A 9,299-nucleotide genomic window follows, 5' to 3' on the forward strand; every position below is an offset into this window, starting at 1 on the left:
TCAAATATTTTAGTAATTAACATATTGGTTTTAGGATTTGACTTGAATTCCTCGACTCTGCATAATATATGTATATCATAAATGAAAAAACATTAATAAATATATATATGTATTGTGTATGGTTGTTAAAAAGTGTTTAAATTTGAATCAAATAGTACTATTATATTATAAATATTTATAATTAAATTAAAAAAAAACTCGAATAAATCAACTCGACTCAAAAAATTTCAAGTCAATTCGAGTTATAAAATGAGACTCGTTATCTCGAATAACATGAAATTTTTTTATTCGACTTGACTCAATCGAGCGCGCACCCCTACATGAAAATAATTTTTATCAAATTGTCCTTATAATATATTTTCTTTTGGATAGAGTACACAAAAAGTCCCTTGACTATAGAGTGTTGCTTTGTTTAGCCCCTCAACTATTTGAATTTACAAAATAGTCCCTCAATTATAGGGCATTATTTTGTTCAATCCCCCAACTATTAAAGTTTACAAAATGGTCACCAACTATTCATATATTCTACACCTATCATTTTCTGTTAAAAAGTTGTTTGTCGTCTGAGCTGGGCGTTATACTGACTGGGATATGATGAAATTTGATCTCATAATCGTTTTGAGTTGTATTTTGTAGATCGAATCTCGGTTTACATAATGTCATCAAGTCAGTGCTTGAAATATTTTATTGTCAAGCCACTACTTATAAGCAATAACAATGCTAGTAAACATCATTAAAATATAGTTTTATCATATTTCAGTCAGCAAATTAACGTCCTGCTTGTATTGAAGAAATCATTAATGTTGGTAATATTATTTGAAAACAAAATATGAAAATAAGATTCCGACAAGGATTATTACCTCTGGTAATAATTTTTTTACTAACCAAACATGTAACATTCTTAATCAATACTAAATCGAACTCGAAAACATTCAAACAATAATCAATCATTAAATTAGGCACTAATTTGTAATTCATACCAAACATGATGGTCAAAAGCATGGTAATTCATCAAAAAGAGTTTAGAGCATAAACTTTACAATTTAAGGTTTGTTTATTTTGAAACCAACTGGGTGATTTCAAAATTTACCCTGTAACGACTCGATTTTTTAGTCAACACGTGAGTATGTGATTAACGCAGATAGTCAAAACGTGGGCATCGAATGAGATTGGTCTCAAATGGCCATAAAATGGATTTTTGAATTAGGATTAAAATAAAAAGGACTAAATATGCAATTTACTTATCGTTGAAAAATAAGATGAATATTCATTTCTCCCCCTCTCATCTTTTTCTTTCTCTTACCCCTAGAGCTTAGAACATCAAAGGAGTAAATCTTTGACCAGAACCGGTCTTGACTATTTTTTTAGTTCGGGGTGAAAATAAAAAATGGGTCTCTAATTTAAAAAAAAATAAGAAATATGAAAATATAATTTATATTAGAATTTTTTTTAAATTAAAAAAATAGTAATTCATTAAAATGTGAAGAATGTCAAAAAAATATATTTAAGCATATAAATACTTATAAAAAAACATTGCATATGAGCATTTTTTGATGTAAAATCATTGATGATAAGTGTCAATATCAATGTTTTCCAACATATTTTTAACACATAGCATTTGGAAATAAAATAACGATATTATCTAGAATTTGGATATATATAAAAATCAAAATAAAGACCTAGAATTTTAAGAGCAGTCTTCAATATGATTCAAGCACCACAATTGATGGTAAACAATTGTGACTATGTTTGTGAGGAATTAAAAAGTGAGAGTAATAATTTTCAGAGGAATTGTGAAAAATGAATGAGAAAAGAAACATGCTAATTATACTTCAAATTTTCCTCCTATTAAGTTTTGAAGAGAAAAAAAATAATGTTAATAAATTTTTTAATTGATATGAAAATCAGGAAAGAGATTTGGTGAATTGATGGTGAGAATTTAGAAAACCCGAAAGTAAAAAATTCAATTGATTTTTTTTTTATTTTTGGAAAGAAATATTGAATTAGAGTTTTATGGGAAGATGAACAATTTAATGGAGTTAATATAAAAATTTAATGATGACAATTAATACTTTAATAAATTCATGGATCCAATTATTTTATAATTTTCTTTTTAAATTTATTATAAAAAAGTAAAGCAAATATTATACATATTTTTTTTAATTTGTGGGCCCTGGGCGAACGCCCCTCTTGCCTGGCCCAGAGGGCTGGCTCTGTATTTGACATTTAAATCAATCATCCATATTAGGATCTTATTTAAGTATATTTAAAAATGTTATATTTTTGCATAAATCAAGTGATCTCAGTAGTTAAGGGATTATTGTTGTTCCTTACGGTTATGAGTGTATGAGCGTTCATTAGTAAATGGTTGAGAGTCTTTAAAAAGATACTTCATTCTATTCACCTCAAACTCATAAAAAATGTTAGAATTTTATTCCACTATTTTAAAAGATTAAACATTTATTTGAGCAAATTCAAAGGACATTAGCTCTCCATTTGACCATTTTTAAAATTTTGAGTCTTTATATGAACAACCTTTAAAAGGGTAGTCCTTATTTAAATATTTAGCCAATTTAGCTCATTATAAACTAGATTAGAAAAAAAAAAAGTCATATACAAGTGCTCATAAACAACATCAATTTAACAATTTGAATGTGAGTACTATAAGTAGTTTGGTTAGGTTAATGCCTGTTTGTAGATATTAATTGGTTTGATTAATGTTGGTCTGTATATATGAATTAAACTCTATTTTTTATTATTATTTTTAAAATATTCCCATTAAAATTAATTAACTTTAAAGTTTAATTAACATTAGTACGCACAAATGTTATATTAGATATTTATTAAGTTAGAAGATATCAATAAAAATTAATTAAAATGATTTAATTCTCATTTTAAAAACTATTTATATTATGTATCTAATTATAATTGGATTAAAAAAATATATTGTGAAATACATTTTATAGCTATTGACATTTTTTACATATTCACTATTTTAATTTTTTTATAAAATTAAAATAAATACGATTGAATTTTTTTATTTATTCACTAATTTATAAGAAAAAGAAGTCTTATACAGAACTAGTTACCTGAACTCTTGGTTCAAATTAATTAAGAATTCTAAGTACTTATTTGAACAAAAAAAAAAAACAAATTCAGATACCTAATTGAACATAAAATATGTACCAAATTTAAGTACTTAATTGAAAAAAATTAAATAAAAAATTAAACTTTAAAATTAAAATAAAATACTGAAATATATATTTACTTAGTATTTCAGACATCAAGCAAGGGACTTATGCTTTAATTCACCGATTCTTTGTATCGTTTAAAAATATTTACTTGTAGTAAGAAAAAAAGTAAATAAAAATATTAAGAAAAGTAAATAGATCACATATAAATATAAAGTTTATATAAAAATTTTTTATTAAAAAGTAAAATAAGTACAAATAATTTACTTTCTGAGCAAAGCTTATATTTGTTTTATGTTCAAAGTTTATGGTAGTTCCTCCTAACAGTGTTGGCTTCGTATTTCAAATATAAATTCTGTAATTAATTTTATAATATATCATAAAAATACACAACATTTTTTAGAAAATAATTTCATATTTAATGAAGTGTTGAATCAATAAAAAAAAGGGAGCTATATATTTCTCCATAACTGCAGCAAATAAATGTAAATTTGAGAATACCTCTCATTTTATTCTTTTAGAAGAATGAAAAGAATTGAATATCGATGATTATATCAAATAATCAATTAAGAGATTGGATATCGATGATTATATCAAAAATATTTTGATTTATATTATTTAAATTGTGAAATTATAAGTAGTAAAAGGAAGAGAAAATGGAGGCTAGCACAGGGCCTCAGCATTTATAATGAAAATAAATTCACCATAAAATGAAAAGCCTGCTGCTTGCCCCATTTGTGAAGGTGGGAGAGAACAAACTCTTAGTTGGTTAATAATTTTTATCTTCCCTTTATATTTGGGGAAAAGAAAATGAAGGAAGAAACGAAATAGGCAGAGGTCTACTGATCTATGCCCTTAAATTTGCTTAAACATCTTTATTGATCCCTTGCCTTCTCACCTAACTTTACCCATTTCTTGTTCTAGTTGTAAGTTACTGTAGACATTGATAGATGTAAGATTTTATATTACAGTATGGACTTAGAAAGTTATATAAGAAATTTAAGGTGCGAAACTAGATCATCAATAGAGAATACATAAAATAAAAATTTAAACTACACGTGAATTTGATATTTTCAAAGGTGCAACCGCATTCCCAACATCACCTAGATCCACCTGCGACCGTGAGTCATGAACTTATGATGAATAAGTCAACTGGGTATAAAAAGAAATTTCAAATACTAGTTAGGTATAAATTATCAAATTCAAGGGGTCAAAAATTAAATTAACCATTTAGTGTAGAAAACTAGAAACTCATTTATTACAACTCGGTCCTATTGAAGAGCATTATTGCGTCAGACGGCCCCCCATTTATTACAAGTGATATCTTGCAAGCCCCTAATGATATGCGTTTTTGTAAGTAGATTTATCCGTAAATCAGATGATAAGTCCATTTGATTCAACTTAGGCATGACTTAAACGAATTATTCGTGAATCATTCATTTATTAAATTAAAAAGACGAGTATGATATAAAATATAGCACGAATACAAATATGTTCCTCACATTAAATGAATCTGTGTATAAAATTGCAATGAAGAATTTGATTCTTCCCCAAGGCCATTTTCAATGGAGGTATAGCTTATATAACTATAAGATGCAAAATAAAGATATTCCAATGAATATGGAACAAATGATGAACCTGGATCAATTTTAGCTGTTTGATTCCTGTTCTGGGTATTTGCAGTGTATATTTTTTGTTATAGCATTTGATGAGTTTAAGCTCATGCAAATGAACTATTTGTGCAACGAACATAGGCAAACTTAATTTTCACTTGACCAAATTTAGAAGCCTCAAGAGTACAATTAAAATGCAGAGCAGCTAATAGAGAGAGATGAAGGAATGGTTACATGGTAATTTTTTTATGGTTTGCTGGTCTGCTAGGAATTCAATCAAACACTTGGAAGGCAACAATTTTTATGTTCCTTGAGTGGCGAATTGGGTCTTTGAAGCTGGAATAGTAACAATTTTGGCGACTCCATTGATCCCATCATCAACAGTGACAGGCAGTTCCTGCAGGGCGTTGCCTTTCTCATCTGTTTTTGAGTCTTTCACGTCTTTGCTTTTGCCCCACACCACTGCGTAAAGGCCTGTGACTATGATAATGGCTCCAAGAATGCTGAAATTATTAGGAAAAAATGAGAAAAACAATGGAGAATCCACTAACAAATGGGTTTTCTTAATTCTGTCAGTATCAGCAAAAGTTTATATAATGTTTTAATTAGTAAACTTTGTTATTGTGATCCCAGGATGAATGGAATATATGCTTTTGGTGTCTAGTGGATTGCACTTTGCAAGCATACCTTCCAAGGTGGATTTTTCTGCTAAAATAATGGCCCCTAATACAGCAGTGACGATCATACATAGAGGGCCGAAAGATGTCACGAAAACAGGCCCTCGTCGCCTGATCACGACTTCTTGCACGTAATACTCAATGTCGGAGCATACTATTCCCTGATCAATCACATAAATGTTAAATAGTGTTGAAATACTTGTGTTTCATGTGCATGATCATAGGCACTTACAGAGTATGTTGCAGCGAGAAGCCTCGAGTCCCAACCGACTTTCCACCCGCTTAGGCCGCGAAGAGCTACAATCCTGAGGAAGATAGGGAGGGTCATCTTTGGCCTTATTTTCCTGCATAGAAGAATGCAAAAGGAAGTTTAAATCGGTACTGCAAGGTAACAGTAACGTTGTTATTTTGCAGTCTCGATTTCCATTGCCGCGGCAATAGATCGAGACTGCAACTTAAATCGATAAAGGAAAGGAAGGGGCAGGAAGACAAAGGAACCTTTCGAGAACAAAGGCGAAAGGTGCAATTACAATGGTGGCAACGACATGATGGTAGGTGGCAAGAATGAAGTTGCTCATGCCATGCTTCAAACATACCATCGAGACTATGTACATCCCTGCATATCCAAACTGCAGGGAGACCATTGCAAGGTAGGGTTTCACTTTGTTCAGCACATTGCACAAAGCCCCCATTGTTTCTCTCTACTATTTTTCTCTTCTCTACATTCCTCTTAGGCTTGCCAACTTCACGAATGAGAAATGACCTTTCTTATAGGCAAGAAAAAAAATGCTCGATGTTAAAGAAAATGTTGAAGTTTAAAGTTCGAGTTTTAATCTATGTAATCTTTTTCGATTTTGGAATTGTATTAATACAAGGCACTAACCCTCACTTAACATAGATTCCCTTATCCATTAAGCAAAATCTCAGCATTATTGCCAGAGTACTTCTATACTTTGACGATTGAATCATATACATATAATAAAAAGAAGGAAATATGTTTACGTGGACCTCTATGAATATGATGCTTTTGGGTTTATTAAGAAATTGTATATGAAAAGGATATATTGAATTCATGATTTACACTTACTAATACATCACCTTTATAGTAAACAATGCTACTGTGTTAAGCTAACAACCTCTTTAACTGACTAACAAGTTTTGGCGCCCAATGATAATTAACTATTATTAGTTATGTTATAATGCAAGCACGTACACAGTAAGTCTTGCTATAGCCTAACATTCTCTCTACTTTCTCATTTTTTTTGAGAAACTCTACACCCATGGCATCACACATATACTGTGACGAAACTCTTCAAATGCAATTTTGAGAGAGGCTTTGTAAAATCATCTGCTATTTGATTTGCAGCTAGTATGTAGTTAATTTTCAATAGACCTACAGCAATCTTCTCTCGAACAAAGTGAATATCAAGATCTATATGATTCGACTGTGCATGGTACACAGGATTAGCACTCATAGCCACTGCTCTTGTATTGTCACACCAAACCACCGGCTCCCTCCGTTGTTGAATCCATAGGTCTGCAAGCAAAGAACTTGTCCATGTAACTTCAGCAGCTGCATCAGCAAGACAGTTGTATTCTGCCTCCATCGTAGATCGAGACACCATTTTCTGTTTCTTTGAGCTCCACGCAACAAGGCATTTGCCAACGAACACACCATAACCAGAGATTGACCGTCGATCATATATGTTTGCTCCCCAATTGTATCTATAAAAGCTGACACAGACAATTCCACCTTATTTTCTTGAAACATTAACCCATAATTCATAGTTCCAACTAAGTATCGAAATATACGCTTGACTACAAGCCAATGTGTTTCTCGTGGTGTATGCATGAATTCTGCTACCTTTCCAACACTGTAGGCTAAATCAGGGCGTGTATGCACAAATAGAGCAAGGAACCAACTATGTTGCGATATTCACTCGCGTTTGATAGTAGCTCCCCAACATCGTTTGACAATTTCGATGCCAATATCATCGGCGTGGAACATGCAGCTGCACCTGTCATACTAGTTTTCTCAAGCAGTTCCAACACAAACTTTTTCTGATTTAAGAACAGAGAACCACGAGAGCGATGACTTCAATCCCCAAGAAAAAAAAATGAAGTGCACCAAGGTCCTTGAGAGAAAAACTTTCACTAAGAAGCCTCACTACTTCTTGAATCTCACAAGACGAGTGTCCAGTGATGACTATGTCATCAACATAGACCAATACATATATGTCACCAGCACCTCATTTACAGACAAACAACGACGAATCTGCTCGAGATGATGTAAAACCAATCTGCACGAGGTTGTCCTTGAGCTTAGCATGCCAGTTCCTAGGTGCTTGGCGCAATCCATATAATGCCTTCTGAAGCTTGCAGACAAGAAAAAATCCATCTTTAGCAAGTTGCACAAACCCTGGTGGCTATTGCATGAACACGTCTTCAGTGAGGTCTCCATTGAGAAACGCATTATTAATGTCAATATGCCTCAACTCCCAGTCATTAGATACCGCTAGTGTCAAAACAACATTAAGCGAAGAAAACTTAATAACTGGGCTGAACGTATCAAGGAAATCATACCCTGGAACTTGCGAGTAGCCTTTTGCAACCAATCGTGCCTTATAGCGATGTATGAAGCCATCTGGATTTCGTTTCAGTTTAAACAACCATTTACATCCAATTGGAGTATGCCCTTCTGGTAGTTTCACCAACCTCCATGTGTCGTTTCTTTGAAGAGCGTTTATCTCAGCTTGAATTGCCTCCTTCTAATTAGCCGAATGCAACGCCTCTTTAATTATGGAAGGTGTGTCATTGTCGAAATGAGTGGAGTACGCTTTAGGTTTGAAAACTCCACATTTGATGCGTGTCATCATTGGATGATGATTCTCCCTAGTTGATAGGGTAGTTGATGTAATCGGTACATTGGCCAATTCTAATTCTTCAATCACAGGGCTGGTACTCGTATTACTTGCACCAGGGGTGCTCGGCCCCAGAAACATTGTGACTAGCGTTATTCTCCAACAGATGCAATGTGGAGTCAAGTGGTGCGGCCCTAGAAGCATTATCACATGCGACCCTAGAAGCATTATCACGTGCGACCATCACTCCAACAGGTATGGCCCTAGCACTATTATAGCTTTGATTATTTGCACCTGCCCCAACACTATCATTGCTTTGATTTCCCGTTGAAGTAGCATCCAATGTTTGGTCCAAGATGGTGGGCATCACGTCATATGTTGAAGTGAACCCAACTATATTATTATTTAGACTATGCACATCTTTTGCAGTAGCATCCACATCATGGGTGAGAATTTCTTCAAAAGGCATGACCCTATGCACACTATCATGCATAGCTCCAAACGGTGTGGCCCCATGGCTATCACCATGCACAAAAGGTATAGCTCCAATAATATTATGATTGCTAAGAGATGTGGCTCCATGCGTATCATCACAAGTGGCCCCAACCCCATGCTCATTATTATGGGCGTGTATTATTCCAAATGACATGGCTCCATGATTACTATAAAGCACATTGGACCCATGCGCATTATCATGCGCATTATCTCGGTAGTCGGTTGAAGTGGAATGCAGTGTGGCCCCAGTAATAGCATGGCTATTCGAATTAGACACGTCCTCTTGTCCACCTCATTATGTGCATTGTCTTGAATAATGGTTGGTGCAACATCACTAATCCACTTCCTCACATCTGCAACAACTGGAATCTCATGTGAATGAGCAACTTGTGCATGATGTGGGCGACAAGCAGTAGCTTTATCTGCAAATGGAAAAACCTTTTCATTAAACACAACATGTCT

At 33.0% G+C, this 9,299-nt stretch overlaps 1 pseudogene; it reads right to left on the minus strand.

Moving 5' to 3' along the window:
• Positions 1-5,093: 5,093 nt before the first annotated feature.
• On the minus strand, positions 5,094-6,173 carry LOC120155924 (annotated as a pseudogene).
• Positions 6,174-9,299: the final 3,126 nt, after the last annotated feature.

The sequence above is a fragment of the Hibiscus syriacus genome, unplaced genomic scaffold (genome assembly GCF_006381635.1).
Source record: "Hibiscus syriacus cultivar Baekdansim isolate YM2019G1 unplaced genomic scaffold, ASM638163v2 tig00111208_pilon, whole genome shotgun sequence".
Classification (NCBI taxonomy): Eukaryota; Viridiplantae; Streptophyta; class Magnoliopsida; order Malvales; family Malvaceae; genus Hibiscus; species Hibiscus syriacus.